This window comes from Jaculus jaculus, chromosome 5 (assembly GCF_020740685.1).
Source record: "Jaculus jaculus isolate mJacJac1 chromosome 5, mJacJac1.mat.Y.cur, whole genome shotgun sequence".
In the NCBI taxonomy this organism is placed as follows: Eukaryota; Metazoa; Chordata; class Mammalia; order Rodentia; family Dipodidae; genus Jaculus; species Jaculus jaculus.
The window spans coordinates 103,397,604-103,416,622 of NC_059106.1; the positions used below are offsets into that span (position 1 = coordinate 103,397,604).

The window sequence follows — 19,019 nt, forward strand, 5'->3', positions numbered from 1 at the left end:
GGTGGCCTTGAACTCACAGCGATCCTCCTACCTCTGCCTCCTGAGTACTGGGATTAAAGGCATGTGCCACCACGCCTGGTTCTCCTTATTTTTTTTTTAATATTTATTTACTTATACATTTTGTGGGAGTGCATGCCAGGGTCTCTTGACACTGCAAATGAATGCCAATCTAGCTTTCTATGTGGGTTGTTGGGAACTGAACCTGGCTGGCAGATTTTGCAGTTAAATAACCTTTGACCCATGAGCCACCTCCCTGCTCCCTGGGCAGTGAACTGTTCTTTTAAAAGATATTCAGACCTATGTTAACCTTGGCCCAGAAAGCCAAGCGCCACATATTCTCTCTCATATATGGATCCTAGCTACAGATGATTGGGCTTCTGGGTGAGAATGAAAATACTTAGTAGCAGAGGCCAGTAAGTTAAAAAGGAGACATAAAGGGAAGAGAAAGGAAGGGAGGAGGGTACTTAATAGGTTGATATTGTATATATGTAAGTAGAATGATTGAGATGGGGAGGTAATATGATGGAGAATGGAATTTCAAAGGGGAAAGTGTGGGGGGGAGGGAGGCAATTACCATGGGATTTTTTTTATAATCATGGAAAATGCTAATAAAAATTAAAAAAAAATAAAATAAAATAAAAATGAAAAAAAAATTTAGATCTATGATGCCGCCTTTTATACTGGGTCTTCTGTGTCCCCAGTGTTTGATTCTAAAGGCTCAATGATAGCCATGCACATTACTGGCTTCATGCATGAATATGAGGGCGGGGTCTCCAATGTCGAGTTTGGCTCTACTATGGAACACATCTCACTGATATTATGGAAAACCATGAGATGTGGTACAATGAAGTGTGTATAAGAAAGCAGGATGTAGAAATACTGAGTCTAGAATATTGAGGACTTGAGAAAATTCAGTCTTCTACCGCTGTAGAATGGTCTGTGTCCTTGTTATTCTATTGACAATGATGATATTTACACTTTTGGTTATATCCCCCGTTCCTTTATTTTCTTGCTCAAATTATTGTGGTTTGGGCCATTGGGAGCACATCTAGGTGACTCCTGTGTCCCTTTGTTGTATAATAAACAATGCACTTTGTTTTCTTGGCTATTGAACCCTTCCTAATTTTCGGGAATTTTCAGATCCTCTAAGTTTATCTCATAATAAATGACACAGTGTTACAAAAAAAAAATTAGAGGGCTGGGGAGATGGCTTAGTGGTTAAGCGCTTGCCTGTGAAGCCTAAGGACCCCAGTTTGAGGCTCAATTCCCCAGGACCCATGTTAGCCAGATGCACAAGGGGGCTCATGCATCTGGAGTTTGTTTGCAGTGGGTGGAAGCCCTGGAGTGACCATTCTCTCTCTGCCTCTTTCTCTCTGTGTCTGTCATCTCAAATAAATAAATAAATGTTTTTTTTAAATTTTTTTGTTCATTTTTATTTACTTATTTGAGAGTGACAGAGAGAGAAAAAGGCAGATAGAGAGAATGGGTGCGTCAGGGCTTCCAGCCACTGCAAACGAACTCCAGACGCTTGCGTACCCTTGTGCATCTGGCTAACGTGGGACCTGGGGAATCGAGCCTCGAACCAGGGTCCTTAAGCTTCACAGGCAAGCACTTAACCGCTAAGCCATCTCTCCAGCCCAATTTTTTAAAAATATATTTTTAAAATATTTAGAAGCCAGGCATGGTGGCACACGCCTTTAATCCCAGTACTTGGGCAGAGGTAGGAGGATTTCCATGAGGTCAAGGTCACTCTGAGATGACATAGTGAGTTCCAGGTCAGCCTGGGCTACAGTGAGACCCTGAAAGGCAGGAAAAAAAATTTTCAAGTAAACTTAGTGAAGAAACAGCTGGTTGCTACAGCTAGGGGACAGCCTGAACTGTATATTCAGAAAGGAGTAAATCAAAAATAGACTAAAAGATAGGCTGCAGGTGACCCAAGATATGGGTTGGTCGGGTCAACCTAAACTTTGTGTCCCGGGAAGAGGATAAACAAAAATACAGTTTTGAGAAAAACCAAAATAATAAAATAGTTTCCCAAGACAGCCTGACCAAGGACTAAAACTCTGGTTATGCACAAATAAGATATGTAGACATAACTGTACAAGCTTGGCAAATGCCCTTGTGAAACCCCCTCCCCTTTCCCTTCCTTGCTAAAAGCCCTATAAAAAGAAACACCCAATAGGGCTCAGGGTCGACTCCTCTGTCTCCTGCATGAGATACATGTCAACCCCAGAGCTCTGGTTTCCCGAATAAAGCCTCATGCTTTTGCAGCAAGTTTGGTCTCCCGTGTGTCTTTGGGTGCTTGCTATCTCGAGACTTGAGTGAAGGTCTCCCTCTGGGGGTCTTTCAACCCTACCTGAAAAAAATATTTTTTAATAAAAGGTTGCACTCTACATTCCCTTTCCTCCACCCCCCTTTTATTGAGGGTCCTTCTCAGTGGGGTCATTAGTATTCACTGTGGAGTCATGAAAGCCTCACTTTCTGTGGGGAGGGAATACAGTACCTCAGGATAATTCCATCCACCCTGAAGTCCTTACAATCTTTCCTCCCCTTCTGCAATTTTCCCTTGTGCTTTGGCAGGCATGTGAGAATCTGATTTAGTATTGAGTTCTTTGTAGCCTCTGGATTTCTGTTTTGATGAGATTTGAGTGGCCACAGTACCTGTCACCATCTCCCTGGAACTAGTTTTCAGGCTAGCAATGAGAGCAGTACTTGTGTCACTGCTTAGTCTGCAATGACTCCTGGACCCCCCTCTCCTGGGGCAGATGTGGTGGGGGTGACCCATCTCATGGTGGGCAGTCATTTATCTGTTCTTGATGTATTCTATATTTCCCCAGTATTCGCCACCATCTGTAAAATAAAACAAATTTTTTAAATCAAAAGTGAGAGCAGCTTGGATTAAAAGGGATAAGGAAAGCTGGGCGTGGTGGCACACACCTTTAATTCCAGCACTTAGGAGGCAGAGGGAAGAGGATTACCATAAATTCAAGGCCAGCCTGGAATTACAGAGTAAACTCAAGGCCAACCTGGGACTACATAGTAAGTTCCAGGTCCTGGATTAGAATGAGACCTTACCTGGAAAGAAACAAAAAACAAACAAGAGTAGTGGAGGTTCTCTTTAGAGTGCTAGTATCCTATCCTTGGGATTCTGGCTTTGTTTCCAGTCCAAGATATGAGTTCTCCCTCACTGAGTGGGTCTCATATCCAATCTGTGAGCAGTTGGTTACCCACGCAGACTGTGTGCCACTATTGCACAGGTGTGTATTTTTTGCTTGGCTGATTGTTTTTATATCAGGCAGGATCTCCTGCTTATTCACTCTCTTGGCAAACATTATTCCCCAGCAGATCACATAGCACTTCCCAGCACTATGAGGGCTAGCCAAGAGGGAACTGGTTTCCCTCTCAGCAGACCTGTCCTTTTTTTAAATGCTATTTTTACTTTTTTCTCTTTTGAAATAATTTTATTTATTTGTAAGGAGAGAGAATGGGTATGCCAGGGTTTCCAGTCACTGCAAACGAACTCCAGACACATGTGCCACCTTGTGCATCTGGCTTACATGGGTCCTGGGGAATAGAGTCTGAGCACCTTAACCACTAAGCCTATTTTTAATTTTTTAAAAAGATCATATTCAGTTCACTGCAAGCCAATTTTACTTAATAAGGACTGTCCAATAAAAATATCCTGTTATTCATGATCTGAATTGTGGTGTATGAAACCAATACAATTATGGTACACATTAAAAGTCATGAGATATTTCTGCTTTGTAATAAATAAGACAGTGGTCACTAGTACTCACTAGTAGCATTTTTAAGATAAGCTATTAGGTCTACCCTTTCTCCTTTTTCTTGATGCCAGTGAGGATCATTTCTGTTCCAGGGATATACTTTTTTGGATTCTCCAAATATTCCATCAGTGTGTCCTCTCTCCAGGTGATGCATTTATTCTTGTGGGTATCTGTGTATAAGAGAATCCAGCAACTTGACTGGTCTTCCACCCAAACAGACCATGGAGATTTTGTCCAGTCTCGTGCTTGCCTCCCTTTTCCACAATGGGGCACTGGGCACACTTCCAAACAAACATCATTTTGCTTTTCTCAACATCACACATCTTAAATTTGTTCTCCCATTGCAGAGCCAACAAGCGCTACCGATTGCAAGCCCGATGTCCAGCTCTATAGCCAGAACTATCCTTTCAATGATGTTTGTTTTATATGTGGTATGCTGAGGATGGAACCCAGGGTCTTGTGATAACTAGCCAAGTGTTCTGCCACTGAGCTGCAGCCCACTTCTCATTGACTTGTTTTGGTATGTGTATGTGTGCGTTCAGGTGTATATATGTAATTAGGTACATGTGTGTGTGCATATGCATATGAAGGGCAGAGGACAACCTTGGGTATTGGTCCTCAAGAACACAGTCCTTTTTTGAGTCTCATTGCCTGTAGACCAACAATTGTTGGTCTAGACTAGACTGGCTGGTCAGTGAGCCCTAGAAACCCTCCTATTTCCACCTCCCAATCACTAGGGATGCAGGCATGTGCCACCACACCAGGCATTTTAATTCTGGGAATTGAACTTAGGTATTCATGCTTGAGAGGCAAGCATTTTACTAACTGAACTATCTTCTCAGCCCTTTATAGATTTATTTTTCATTGTTGTTATTTATTTTCTTTCTTTCTTTATTCTTTATTATTTATTTGAGAGATAAAGAGGGAAAGAGAGAGAGCAAGAATGGGCATGCCAGGGTCTCCAGCCACTGCAAGTGAATTCCATGCATGTGCCCCCTTGTGTGCATGTGCGAACTTGTGTGCTTGTGTCACTGTGCATCTGGCTTACATGGGACCTGAAGAGTTGAACCTGAGTCCTTAGGCTGCCCAGGCAAGTGCCTTAATCACTAAGCCATCTCTACAGCCCTTTTTTTTTCTTTTAATTTATTTATTTGAGAGCGACAGACTGAGGGAGAAAGACAGATAGAGGGAGAGAGAGAGAGAATGGGCACACCAGGGCTTCCAGCCTCTGCAAATGAACTCCAGACGCATGTGCTCCCCTGTGCATCTGGCTAACGTGGGACCTGGGGAACCGAGCCTTGAACCGGGGTCCTTAGGCTTCACAGGCAAGCGCTTAACCACTAAGCCATCTCTCCAGCCCTCTACAGCCCTTTTTTTTAAAAAAAATTTTTTTTGGTGTATATGTGTGTGTTCATGTGTGTGAGTATGGGCATGCATGGTCAGAGGATAACTTTGGATGTTGGTCCTCACCTTACACCTTGAAGCAGGGCCTTTCATTTTGCTGGCTAGCTGACCTGTATGTTTCTGGGCACTTTTCCTGTCTCCTCCTCCCTTCTCATCCTAGGCACACTGGGATTACAGGCTGTACTGCTATATGATTTAGCTTTTTACCTGGGTGCTGAGGATCTGGACTCAGGTCCTCATGCTGTACACCAAACACATTTAAAAAATATTTTATTTATTTATTTAGAGAGAGAGGAAAATATGGAGAGAGATAATAGGTGCACCAGGGCCTCTAGCCATTGCAAATTAACTGCAGATGCATGCACCACCTTGTGCATCTGGCTTACGTGGTTTCTGGGGAATCAAACCTGGTTTCTTAGGTTTTGCAGTCAAACACCTTAGCTACTAAGCCATCTCTCCAGCCCCCTAAATAACATACTTATTTAAATTTTTTTTGTTTATTTGAGAGTGACAGACAGAGAGAGAAAGAGGGGGGGAGAGAGAGAAAATGGGCGCACCAGGGCTTTCAGCCACTGCAAACAAACTCCAGACGTGTGCGCCCCCTTATGCATCTGGCTAACGTGGGTTCAGGGGAATTGAGCCTCGAACCGGGGTCCTTAGGCTTCACAGGCAAGCGCTTAAACACTAAGCCATCTCTCCAGCCCTAACATACTTATTTAGTGTGTGTGTTTGTAATGTGAAGTGTGTGCCTCATGCACATATATGTGCCCATACAGTGCCTCTTGAGTTCCTATGGCAGGTTGCACTTACCTGTGGTAGCCAGAGAGGAATGTAGGGTATTCCATGCTATCTCTCTACTTGAACTGGAGTCTCTTACTGATCCTGGAGCTTGCTATTTTCTGTGCTGCTCATGGAACTGGGGTTACAGACATGCATGGCCACATAGCTGTTTATTGGGACTCCAATAGTCTTTCAAGCTTCCTCAGGCCCTCATGCTTGCATAGGCTCTTAACCACTGGTCCATGCCTCCAGCCCCTTCATTAACTTCTTAATTTGCCTCTACCCCAAATATCCTTCAGATGACTTTCCCCAAGGTCACACTTATGCCATGCCTCTGTGTCTAACATGTCCACATACATGCTCCTCTGGACCATCCCTGGACATTTGGACTGCTCCCAACTTCCTGAAGCTCTTATTTCCTCCATTTTTCTTCTGAAAGTCCAAACTTCTTTTTCTCCCATCTCCCCTTCCTGGACTTTCCCAGGATTCTGTCCTCAGCCTGCCTCTTATTTTTCCCTGAGGTTTCAATTTTTCCAGTGCTCACAACTGTATTCTCAGCTTTGACCACGACTTAGAAGTCCAAACTTGCAGAACCCAGAGTCTTGACACACTTGGATATCATGAAGCCCTCCAGTATGTATGTGATTTGCTTTCTCCCATGTATCTCTCAGCTAAGACTGTGTGGTTGGTAAGGCCAGCAGGCATGACAATGTACAAAGGGATTATTCCTAGAATTCATTAGTGTTGGGTCCCTACAAGCATCACCAACATTAGAAGAGCTTTCAGAGCTCCTATCTGTATATATGGCTCCCTCCCTCAACCCCTCCTCACAACCATCTTGATAGTGTTTCTCTGGCTCCTCCCTTTCATTTTTGCGTATGTGGTATGTGTGTATTCAGATGCATGTACTCTGTGCACACATACAGGGAGGTGAGAGGTAGACATCAAGTGTCCCCATATATCACTCTTCTTCTCTAGTTCCTTGATATAGAACCTCTCAGTGAACCTGGAGCTCCTAATGTTTTTTAGTGAGACTAGTTGACCAGGTAGCTCCAGGAATTCTCCTAAGTGTACTATGCTCCCGGCTACAGATACAGAAGTGAATGACCAGCCATGCCTGGATTTTTATAGTGGTGGTGGGGATCAAACTCAGGTCCTCATGCTTGTAAAGAAAGTGTTTTTACCCACTGAGCCATCTCTCCCACCCTTCTTTATTTGAGACAGGGTTTCATGTAGCCCAGGCTGGTCTCAAACTCACTATGTAGGTGAGGGTGAGCTAGAATAGAAATCAGAAGATTATCCTGCCTCTACCTCTTGAGTGCTGGGATTGCAGGTGCAAACCACCATTACTGGTTTATGTGGTGCCAGGGATCAAACCCAGGGCTTAGTATATGCTAGGAAATAACTCTACTCACTGCAGCCCCAGCCCTTGACCTTTTCTTGTACAGTTGCTAAGTTGCCTCTATTCTTCCCACTGGTGGGAGGGAATAGAACAAAGCAATGAACAGAATGTTTCTTTTCGTCTAAGCTGTATAAATGACCAAGGATACATTTGGAGGTAAACCCTGAGCTACATCAATATAGAGCTTATATATGAGTGGTTTGTGTGTGCATATGGGCGTGCATGTGCACGCGTGCACGTGCGTGTGTGTGTGTATGTGTTTGTATGCACACAGGTATGTGTGTTCATGAGCACGATTAGGTGTGAATTATGTATATATTTATAAATAATCATGTGCAGTGGACATTATTTTACTCTTTGTTTTTTGTACTTCACTGTGTATGTATGTTAATAATAGACTGTTTTGTGGTGTTGGAGATAGAACTCAGGTCCTTGCACGTACCAGGCAAGTGCTCTACCTCTGAGGTATATCCCAGGTCCCAACGGGGTTTTTGTTTGTTTATTTGCTTGGATTTTTTGTTTGTTTTTGAGGCAGGGTCTCATTGTAGTCCAAGCTGACCTGGAACTCACTCTGTAGCCCAGGCTTGCCTCAAACTCATGGTACTCCTCCTACCTCAGCCTTCAGAGTGCTGGGATTAAAGGTGTGAACCACAACACCTGGCTTAGACTTTATATTTTGAGGCAGGATCTCATATAACCAAGGATGACCTTGCTCTCCTGATCCTCCTGTTTCTATCTCCCAAGTTCTAGTCTAACACACAATTTTTACAGTGCTGGGAATGGAACCTGATGGCTTTAGGCAAGCACTCTACCAACTGAGCCACATACCCAGCCCTATAGGCTATTTCTTCAAGCAGTTTCAAGTTCACAGAAAAATAAACATAGAGTGCAGAGAGAGTTATCACAGCAACAACAACGTATCCTAGAGTGGTACATTTGTTGCAATCTAGGAACCAACATGAACACATCTTTATCACTCAGAGTCTGCTCAAGCTCTCTCATGGTGCTTAACATTCTTTGGGTTTGAACAAATGTGAAATGATGTGTCCACCATTATAATATCATGCAGAATGGTTCACTGCCTTACATATTTCTCTGTGCCCCACCATCAGTCCCTGCTTCCCCTCAGATCCTAGGAAAAACTCTGCCTTTTACTGTCCCCATAAATTTGCCTTGTCTAGAAGACCATGGGGTTGAACTCTACAGTATAATATTTTGTTTGTGGTGGTTTGAATGAAATGTACTCCATAGCCTCATGTGTTTTGCTTACTTGGGCTTCAACTGGTGGTAATTCGGGAAAGTGGTGGAGTCTTTGGAAATGGAGCCTTGCTGGAGGAGATGTGTGACTGGGAGTGGTCCTTAAGGTCCTTAGTCTAGTCCCACTGGGTACTGCCAGCTCACTCAGGCTGCTTTTTTCTTGCTCTTGTGAAGCTGTAATCTAGGCTTTGAGTCTTTGGGAGTGGAGCCTTGCAGGAGGAGATGTGTGACTGCGGGTGGTCCTTAAGGTCCTTACTGTAGTCCCACTGGGTACTACCAGCTCACTCAGGCTGCTTCTTTTTTTTATTATTATTATTAAAGGCTAGGGTAATTTTTATTTATTTACTTTTTTCTCAACTTTTATTAACATTTTCCATGATTATAAAAAGTATCCCATGGTAATACCCTCCCCTCCCCCACCTTCCCCTTTGAAATTCCATTCTCTATCATATCCCCTCCCCAATAAGTCTCTCTTTTATTTTGATGTCATGGTCTTTTCCTCCTCTTTCTACTTTCTAGTGTCTTCTGCAATTTCTCGCTTGAGTGTTTTAAAGTTCTCATTGTAGAGATTCTTTACTGCCTTGGTTAGGTTTATTCCAAGGTACTTTATTTTTTTTGATGCAATTGTGAATGGGAGTGATTCTCTGATTTCATCCTCTGTGTGTTCTTTTCCTCCTCTTATGATGGTCTTGTGTAGGTAGTGTCAGGCACTATGAGGTCATGGATATCCAGACCATTTTATGTCTGGAGGGAGCACGTTGTACAGAGTCCTACCCTCCCTTTGGCTCTTACATTCTTTCCGCCACCTCTTCCACATTAGACCCTGAGCCTTGGAAGGTGTGATCAAGATGTTACTCAGTACTCCAGTCACTTCTTTCCAGCACTATGATACCTTCTGAGTCATCCCAAGTTCACTGCCATCTGAAAAGAGAAGATTCTCTACCCAAAGTGAGAGTAGTGTTAATATAAGAGTATAAATATTAAGATAAATGCTTACTGAGCAGTTTGATAAGCATATTATATAGATTTTTCCAGACATCAGCAGATGTTACACCCCTAGGGCTCATGACTAACCCTTTTTTAAGTTTTCAGTATCAGGGAGGTGTTTGCCCCCATGGAGTGGGCCTCCAGTCCAATTGGCAGCAGTTGGTTTCCACCATGAGAGATGTGCCATTATTGCACCCATTGGTTCATTTGGGCTGGCTTGCCAATTATAAGGCTTGTAGTGTCCACTGTTGAGTATCTTCACTGGTGGTATCTCTTTCTCCCATTGAACTACATGTAGAATGGCTTCTTCCAACTTTCTGTCAGCTGGTCTACAAGGAGGAGGTTATCAGCTCAGTTCCAGCAGGATTTCTCAGTGGCCTTGCAGCCCAAGTATGTGCAGTCTTCAGAAATAGGGTCTTACCATCTATTCCTGGTGGGAAACCAAGGTCAGGCTGCTCCTTTCTTGCTCTTGTGGAGATGTAATCTAGGCTTCCTGCTCCAGCCTACCCACCATCATGAAACTTCCCTTCAAAACTTTGAGCCAAAATAAACCCTTTTCTTCCAGAAGCCACTTCTGTTTGTTTGTTTTTTTTTTTAATTTTTTTTTTTTTGTTTGGATGGGTTTTTTTTTTCTTTTCGTCCTGGCAATGAAAAGGCAGTGTGTGTGTGTGTGTGTGTGTGTGTGTGTGTGTGTTTGCACATGCTTGTGGAGGCCAGTGGTATTGGTATCTAGCTCAATTTCTCATCTTACTTTTTAAAAAAGATTTATTTTTATTTATTTATTAGAGAAAAAGAGAGGGAGAGAGAAAGGAGACAGAGAGAATGGGCACACAAGGGCTTGTAGCTGCTGCAAACGAACTCCAGATGCATGCACCACTATGTGTATCTGGCTTACATGGGACCTGGAGAATCAAACCTGGGGCCCTGGACTTCGCAGGCAAGCGCCTTAACCATGAAGCCATCTCTCCAGCCCATCATCTTACTATTTTTGAAACAAGGTCTCTCACTAATATTATAGGTAGACTGGCTTGCCAGAAAGCCCCAAGATGCTTCTGTCTTTGCTTCCACAGCACTGGGATAGGCCACATGCTGCCACACCTGGCTTTTATGTGGGTGCTGGGGATTTGAGCTCAGGTCTTCATGCTTCTGTAGCAAGTACTGTACCCACTGAGCAATCTCTCCAGCCCTCTGTCACGTCTTTGTAGTTTTGAATATTGTGGTGGTATATCCATTCACTTACTGAAGGACATATTGTTGTTTACAAATCCTTTGTTTTTTTTTTTTTTTATATCAGCAAGAAGGACCAAATTATCCTTGTAAGGATTTCATAATGCTCATGGATGTGTGGGTCATCACTCATTATAACATGTGGAAGATTACCAGCTTCTGGTATTCTTTTTTTTACTTTGTGGGTGTGGTGTGTGCATGCAAATGTGTATGTGTGTTCTTATGTGTGTGGGCACACATGTGTAAGTGGACATTCACATGTGTGAATGTACATGTGGAGGTCAGAGGACAACCTTGAGTATTGTTCTTCAAGCATTATCTACCTTTGTGTGTATGGTACAAGTATGGCATATATATGTATGGGTGTATGTCGTGGCACACATGTAGAGATCAGAGGACAACTCTGGGGTATAGGTTCTCACCTTTCACCTTATGCATGACAGGATCTCTCTTAGTTTTCGGCTGCTATGAATGGCAGGCTAGCTAGCCTGTGAGCTTTGGGATTCTCCTAACTTAGCCTCCCATTGCCATAGGCACATTGGGATTACAGATATGTTTGCTACTTATGTGTCTGGCTTTATGTGGGTTCTGGGGATTTGAACTCTGATTGTCAGACTTGTGCAGCAAATCATTTTAATCACTGAGCCATCTCCCCAGGCCCTGTCCACCTTTTTTGAAGTAGAGTCTCTCACTGAACCTGGAGCTTGCTGATTAGGCTAGAATGGCTGGGCAGTAAGCCCTTTGGATCCTCCTTTCATCACCTCTGCATGACTGGGATTGCACACATACAACACCATATATAGTAGCTTTATATAGGTTCTGGTGATCAAATTCAGATCCTCATGCTTGCAAGGCAAGTACTTTATACACTGAGCCTCTCTCCAGCCCCACTTTGGGATTATTGATGACCCCTGAGATATATGAAACTCAACCTATGCAAGAAAAAACTCATCTCATGTCACCATCTCAGCACACAGCAGCAGCATCTATACAGTTGCAAAAGACAGAGACCTGGGCATCTTCCGATGTTCCTCCTGCTCCTGACCTCCTTTGCATGTTAATTGCAAGTCCTGTCAATTCTACCTCCAAAACAAGTTACGAGTTCTTGGGTTCTTCCAGGCTCCAAAACCACACCTAAGAAGACTGGCCTCCTTAATGGTGCTTCTGTGGTCCACTGAAGGCCACCCTGAAACTCAGACATATGTGGATCTTTCTGGATCAAGTCTACAGACCTCTCTCTGTGTCTCTTTCCATCCCTTCTTTCCTCTTTTCCTCCTTCTCTCCTTCTTTCTCTTATGGATATTAAATGGGCTCTCTACAATTAAGCAATGCCCCAGCCCCTCACTGATGGATTCTAGGTAGGCACTCTACCATTAACCTCTACTATTTCTTTCTACTTTTTAAGGACAGGCTCCAATATGTCTGTCCTTAAACTCTGCAGCTCAGGTAGGCTGTGAATTTTGCAGTTCCCCCACCTTGCTTCAGTTTCTTGAGCATCTGGGATTACAGGCCTATGCCACCAGGTATGGCATCTTTTCAAAGGGACATGATACTGATAGTTAAGTAAGGTGGTGTACATCCTAGCATGTGAGAGACCGTCAAGAGGATCATGAATTTGAGGCCAGCCCAAACCTGTCTTTAAGTGGGCGGGGGGGGGGGTGGCGGATGTGATGTATCTCAATGTGAAGGGACATTTAAAATGTCAGAAGACACTTTTTGGTTGGCTGCTACTGACATCAATTAGACAGAGGCAAAAGAGGATACTAAACTCTCTAAGGTGCAAACAGCACAGCTCCCATTGCAAAGAATTATTGTCCCCAAACATGAGTAGTGCTGATGCTCAGGAACACCATGTTAGTATTGCTCAAAGTGTGACCTACAGATTGTGCTGGATTTAAACTGCTGATTACCCATATAGATGACAGAGCACAGAAACCATTATGTGTTTAGAAACTTTATAACAATTGAATATAGTCATTTTAAGATAGCTGCACTCATGTGACATGTCTGTTAAATTCTGTTTCTGTGTGGGTGCACATGTTTATGTCTGTGTGGGTGCATGTACAAATGGAGGCCAGAGGATAACTTTGGGTTTTTAGAGAGAGGCTCTCTTACTGAACCTAGAGACTGGTTGACCAGTTATCCCCAGGGATACTCCTATCTCCACCTCTCCAGTACTGGAATTACAAGTGTATATCACCACTTCTAGAAATTATGTGAGTTCTGAGAATAAAACCCAGGTCCCCATGCTTCCCAGACAATTTTACTGACTGAGCCATCTTCTCTGCCCATTTTTTTTTATGATTATGGATTTTTTTGTATTTTTGAGGTATGGTCTCACTCTAGCTCAGGTAGTTATGAATTTTTTAAGGAATAGGATCTTGCCATTATTACTATTACTGTTATTGTTATGTGGTTCTGGGTATGCAACCCAGGTCTTCACATATGCTAGGCAAGTACTCTACCATGAGCTACATTCCGAGGCCCATTAAAACAGTTTTAAATTGACAGGAAAATTTGAGCAGACAATGGAGTCTTCATACACTTCTTCCTCACTCCCACCCCCCAATACACATACACATGCATAGTCTCCTCCATGCGTTATACTAGCATAGAACATTTGTCACAATTGGAGCCAATGATGATACACTGTTATTAACATAAGTCCACATTTTGTTCAGAATTCTCCAGTTTTCCCTCAATCCTTTTTTGTTTTTCAGGACTCATCAAATATCCCAAATGTCATTATTTTTATTATTATTTTTGGATGAAACCTAGGGCTACACACATGCTAGGCAAGTGCTCTACCACTGAACTACACCCACAGGTATAATTATGCCTCCTTAGATTCCTTTTTTTATAATTAATTAATTTTTTATAAACAACTTCCATGATTGTAAACAATATCCCATGGTAATGCCTTCCATTTCCCCACTTTCCCTTTTGAAACTCCACTCTCCATCATATCCCTTCCCCCTCTCAATCAGTCTCTCTTTTATTTTGATGTCATCATTTTTTCTTCCTACTATGATGGTCTTGTGTAGGTAGTGTCAGGCACTGTGGGATCATGGATATCCAGGCCATTTTATGTCTGGAGGAGCATGTTGTAAGGAGTTCTACCCTTCCTTTGGCTCTTAGATTCTTTCTGTTACCTCTTCTGCTATGGACCCTGAGCCTTGGAAGGTGTTACAGATATATTGCAATGCTGACCACTCCTCTATCACTTCTTCCCAGCACCATGATGCCTTCTGAGTCATCCCAAGGTCACTGACATCTGAAAAGAGGATGTTCTCTACCAAAAGGTAGAGTAGCATTAATATATGTGTATGAACATTAAGAGAAGTGCTTACTGAGCAGTTTGATGAGCATAGTATATGCATTTAGCCAGACAGCAGTAGATATTACACCCCTAGGACTCATGACTACCCCCGTTGTGGGTTTTTAGTATCAGGGATGTATTCCTTCAGGAGGAACTCCAGTCCAATTAGAGGGCAGTTGGTTTCCACTATGACCAATGTGCCACTATTGCACTGGTTCATTTGGCCTGGCTGGCCAAATATAAGGCTTGCAGTGTCCACTGTTGAGTATCTTCACTGCTGATTTCTCTCTCTCCCCTTGAACTACATGCAGAATGGCTTCTTCCAGCTTTCTTTCAGCTGGTCTACATGGAGGAAGATATCAGCTCAGTTCCAGCAGGATTTCAGTGGCCTTGCAGCCCAAGTATGTGGAGTCTTCAGCAATAGGGTCTTACCATCTATTCCTGGTGGGAAACCAAGGGCCTCAGCAATGGCCTGTAATGTTTTGGGGCATCAGGGCCAACAACTCACTGGAAGGTATCCCATCCATGGCACGGAAAATTTTCTAGTAACAATCTATGGTTCCTGACTGTTCCATTGTCCAAAAAATTAGAGGCTTCCATATGATTTATTTATATCCTCTTAGATTATTTTGTTTATTTTTATTTATTTATTTGAGAGTGACAGAGAAAGAAAGAGGCAGATAGAGAGAGAGAGAAAAATGGGCGCGCCAGGGCTTCCAGCCACTGCAAGTGAACTCCAGACGCGTGCGCCCCCTTGGCTAACGTGGGTCCTGGGAAATCAAGCCTTGAACCAGGGTCCTTAGGTTTCATAGGCAAGCACTTAACCGCTAAGCCATCTCTCCAGCCCATATCCTCTTAGATTTTGATTAGCCCTCCCTCCACCTTTCCCTTACTCACTCCCTTCCCCTGACCTCACTTAGGCCTTTTTACCTCCATTAATCTGTTCTTCTACTTACATATATACAATACCATCCTAAAACGTAGCCCCCTCCCTTCCTTTCTATTCCTTTTATATCTTCTTTCTAGCTTATTGCCTCTGCTACTAAGATTTCTTCCTACTCACACAGAAGTCCAATCATCCAGCCAGGGATGGTGATGCACGCCTTTAATCCCAGCACTTGGGAGGCAGAGGTAGGAGGATCGCCATAAATTCAAGTTCACCCTGAAACTACATAGTGAATTCCAAGTCAGCTTGAGCTAGAGTGAGACCCTACCTCGAAAAACCAAAAATTATTTACAATGGAAAAAAAGGTTACCTTAAAACTTTAGTTAATTTGCAACTCAGCCTCAAGTACCCTAAAATGAGAGTTCTCTGAGGGTTAAAAACACACAAATGCACTGCAGTTGGTGAGGTGGTATCTTCCTTACCACGCCCAACTCACCAAAATCTGCATATCTATCAGTGCTTGACAATTAGTTATTTTAAGAACAAAACAAAACTGTTAAACACTGAGGTAAATTAATTCTCAAATGATCACCAGAGTAACAGAAAAAATGTAGTTCACCCTGATTGATCTCATCCAAATGTTTACTATTCCATTGTAAATATTTCTGTAAATACTACCAATTGGAAACTAGAACATTAGAGTACTTTCCTGAATCCAATCCTATTTTTATTTTATACAGTATTTCTCAGCTGTGATCTTTGGAGCAAAAGCCAACGGCAGGAAAAAAAATAGTTTGTACCAGTTTCATGAAGTATGTCTTTGGGTTTTTGTAAATAATTTTAATTCAAATAAAATGCTACTTTAAATAATTTTTTAAAAAAAGAAAAACCAAAAAAAAAAAAAAGGCCAATTATCTACATCTAAGATCCACATATGAGAGAGAACATGTGATGGTTGGCTTTCTGGGCCTGGGTTACCTCCCTTAGTATAATCCTTTCCAGATCCATCCATTTTCCTGCAAATTTCATAACTTCATTTTTCTTTACCGCTGAGTAGAACTCCACTGTGTAAATGTGCTGTATCTTCATTATCCACTCATCAGTGGAGTGACATCTAGGCTGGTTCCACTTCCCAGCTATTGTGAATAGAGTGGCAATACATATGGTTGAGCAAGTATCTCTAAGGTAGTGAGATGAGTCCTTAGGATATATGCCTAGAAATGCTATAGCTGGGTCATATGGTATATCTATTTTTAGCTGTCTTAGGATCTTCCACACTGAATTCTACAATGGCTGGACCAGATTGTATTCCCACCAACAGTGTACAATGGTTCCTCTTTTTCTGCATCCTCGCCAGCATTTATAGTCATTTGTTTTCATGACGGGAGCCAATCTGACAGGAGTGAGATGGAATCTTAACGTAGTTTTAATCTGCATTTCCCTGATGACTAGACATGTAGAACATTTTAAAGATATTTTTATATGCCATCTGTACTTCTTCTTTTGAGAACTCTCTATGTAGTTTCATAGCCAATTTTTTAATTAGGTTGCTTGATTTCTTATTATTCAACTTTGTGAGTTCTTTGTATATCCTAGATATCGATCCTCTATCAGATTATAGCTGGCAAAGATTTTTTTTCCCTATTCTGTAGGTTGCCTCTTTGCTTTATTGACAGTGTCCTTTGCTGTACAAAATCTTTGTTATTTCATGAGGTCCAAGAGGTTTATCTGTGGTTTTATTGCCTGAGCAATTGGGGTTATATTCAGAAAGTCTTTGCCTAGACCAATATGTTGAAGGGTTTCCCCTACTTTTTCCTCTAGCAGTTTCAGCATTTCAGGTCTGATATTAAGGTCTTTAATCCATTTGGACGTAATTCTTGTGCATGGACAGAGAGAAGGATCTATTTTCAATGTTCTACAGATACATATCCAGTTTTCCCAGCACCATTTGCTGAAGAGGCTGTCTTTTCTCCAATGAGTACTTTTGGCACTTTTTGTCGAATATCAGGTGGCTATAGTTAGCCGGACTTATATCTGGGTCCTCTATTCTGTTCCATTGGTCTACATGTCTGCTTTTGTGCCAGTACCATCCTTTTTTTGTTACTATAGCTATGTAGTATAGGTTAAAGTTAGGTATGGTGATACCAGCAGCCTATTTTTGTTGCTCAATATTGTTTTAGATATTTGAGATTTTTTGTGCTTCCAAATGAATTTTTGGATTGTTTTTTTCTATTTCTGTAAAGAATGCCATTGGAATTTTGATGGGGATTGCATTAAATGTGTAGATTGCTTTTAGTAAGATTGCCATTTTCACAATATTTATTTTTCTGATCCAAGAACAAGGGATGTCTTTCCATTTTCTAGTGTCTTCTTCAATTTTTTGGTTAAGTGCCTTAAAGTTTTCATTGCAGAGATCCTTTACTTCCTTAGTTAGGTTTATTCCAAGATACTTTATTTTTTTATGCAATTGTGAATGGGAGTGTTTTCCTGATTTCATATTCTGTGTGTTTGTTGTTAGCATATAGGAAGGCTACTGATTTCTGTATGCTTATTTTGTATCCTGCTACATCAGCTCAAACAGTTTGCTGGTAGAGTCTTTAGGGTCCTTTATGTATAGAATCATGTCATCTGCAAATAATTATAACATGATCTATTTCTTTCCAATTTGTATTGCTTTAATGTGTGTCTCTTGCCTTATTGCTATGGCTAAGACTTCACGTACTATATTCAATAAAAGTGGGGTCAGTTGACACCATTGTTTTGTTCTTGATTTTAGTGAAAAAGCTTCAAGTTTTTCCCCATTTAATAATATGTTGGCTATAGGCTTGTCATAAATAGCCTTTATTATGTTGAGATATGTTTAAGGAATTTCCAGTCTCTATAGGACTTTTTTAAAAGATTTATTTATTAGGGACAGAGAGAGGGAGAGAGAGACAGACAGAGAAGGGGGGAGGGAGAGAGAATGGGAGCTCCAGAGCCTCCAGTCACTGCAAACAAACTCCAGATGCATGTACCACCATGTGCATCTGGTGTATATGGGATCTGGATAATCAAACCTAGGTCCTAAGCCTTCACAGGCATACTCCTTAACCACTAACCCATCTCTCCAACTCCTCTGTAGGACTTTTATCATGAAGGGATGTTGGATTTTGTCAAATGCTTTCTCTGGATCTAATGAGATGATCATGTGATTTTTGCCCTTTAGTCTATTTATATAATGTCTTACATTTATTGATTTGCGTATATTGAACCATCCATGCATCTCTGGGATAAAGCCTACTTGGTTGGAGTGAATGATCTTTCTGATCTGTTCTTGTATTCTTTTTGCCAATATTTTTTACATAAATTAACCAATTTATTGCAGGCCAGGGATGTCTCAAATGATAGGGCTTCTACTGGTCCTTCAGTTCCTTCAGTCTTCTGATGGCAGACGTGACTGTGACAGCAGAAGTTATGTTGTAGGTCCAGGCCCCGCCGGCCAGCGTTTTCATGCAGGAACCACAATGCCAGATGCCTACGGCCTGTCATTTCATCTTGGTTTTGCCACAGAAGGAGCAAGTGTACTTGGCGTGCTGGCTGATTTCAATTTTCTTCACCATTTTCTGGAGGGAGGCCCCATAGTAGGTCCCGTACTTACCGACGATGCTGACCTTCTTGGTGTGCTTGGCCATGTTGCGGTGAGCCAGGCCAGACCACAGAAAGCCTGTTTGCCAATATTTTGTTGAGAATTTTTTGTTGTTGTTGTTTTGTTTTGTTTTCTAAGGTAGGGTCTCACTCTAGCTCAGGCTGACCTGGAATTCACTATGTATTCTCAGGGTGGCCTCAAACTCTCGGTGATCCTACTACCTCTGCCTCCTGAGTGCTGGGATTAAAGGCATGTACCACCACGCCCGACTACATGTTGAGAATTTTTGCATCTATGTTCATGAGGGAGATTGGTCAGTAATTTTCTTTTTTTGTTCTATTTTTGCT

The 19,019-nt window shown here is 42.1% G+C and overlaps 2 pseudogenes; both read right to left on the reverse strand.

The window, feature by feature from the left end:
- Window positions 1-3,786: 3,786 nt before the first annotated feature.
- Window positions 3,787-4,108, reverse strand: LOC101599087 (annotated as a pseudogene).
- A 14,331-nt stretch (window positions 4,109-18,439) lies between these two features.
- On the reverse strand, window positions 18,440-18,718 carry LOC101596438 (annotated as a pseudogene).
- Between the last annotated feature and the right edge of the window lie 301 nt (window positions 18,719-19,019).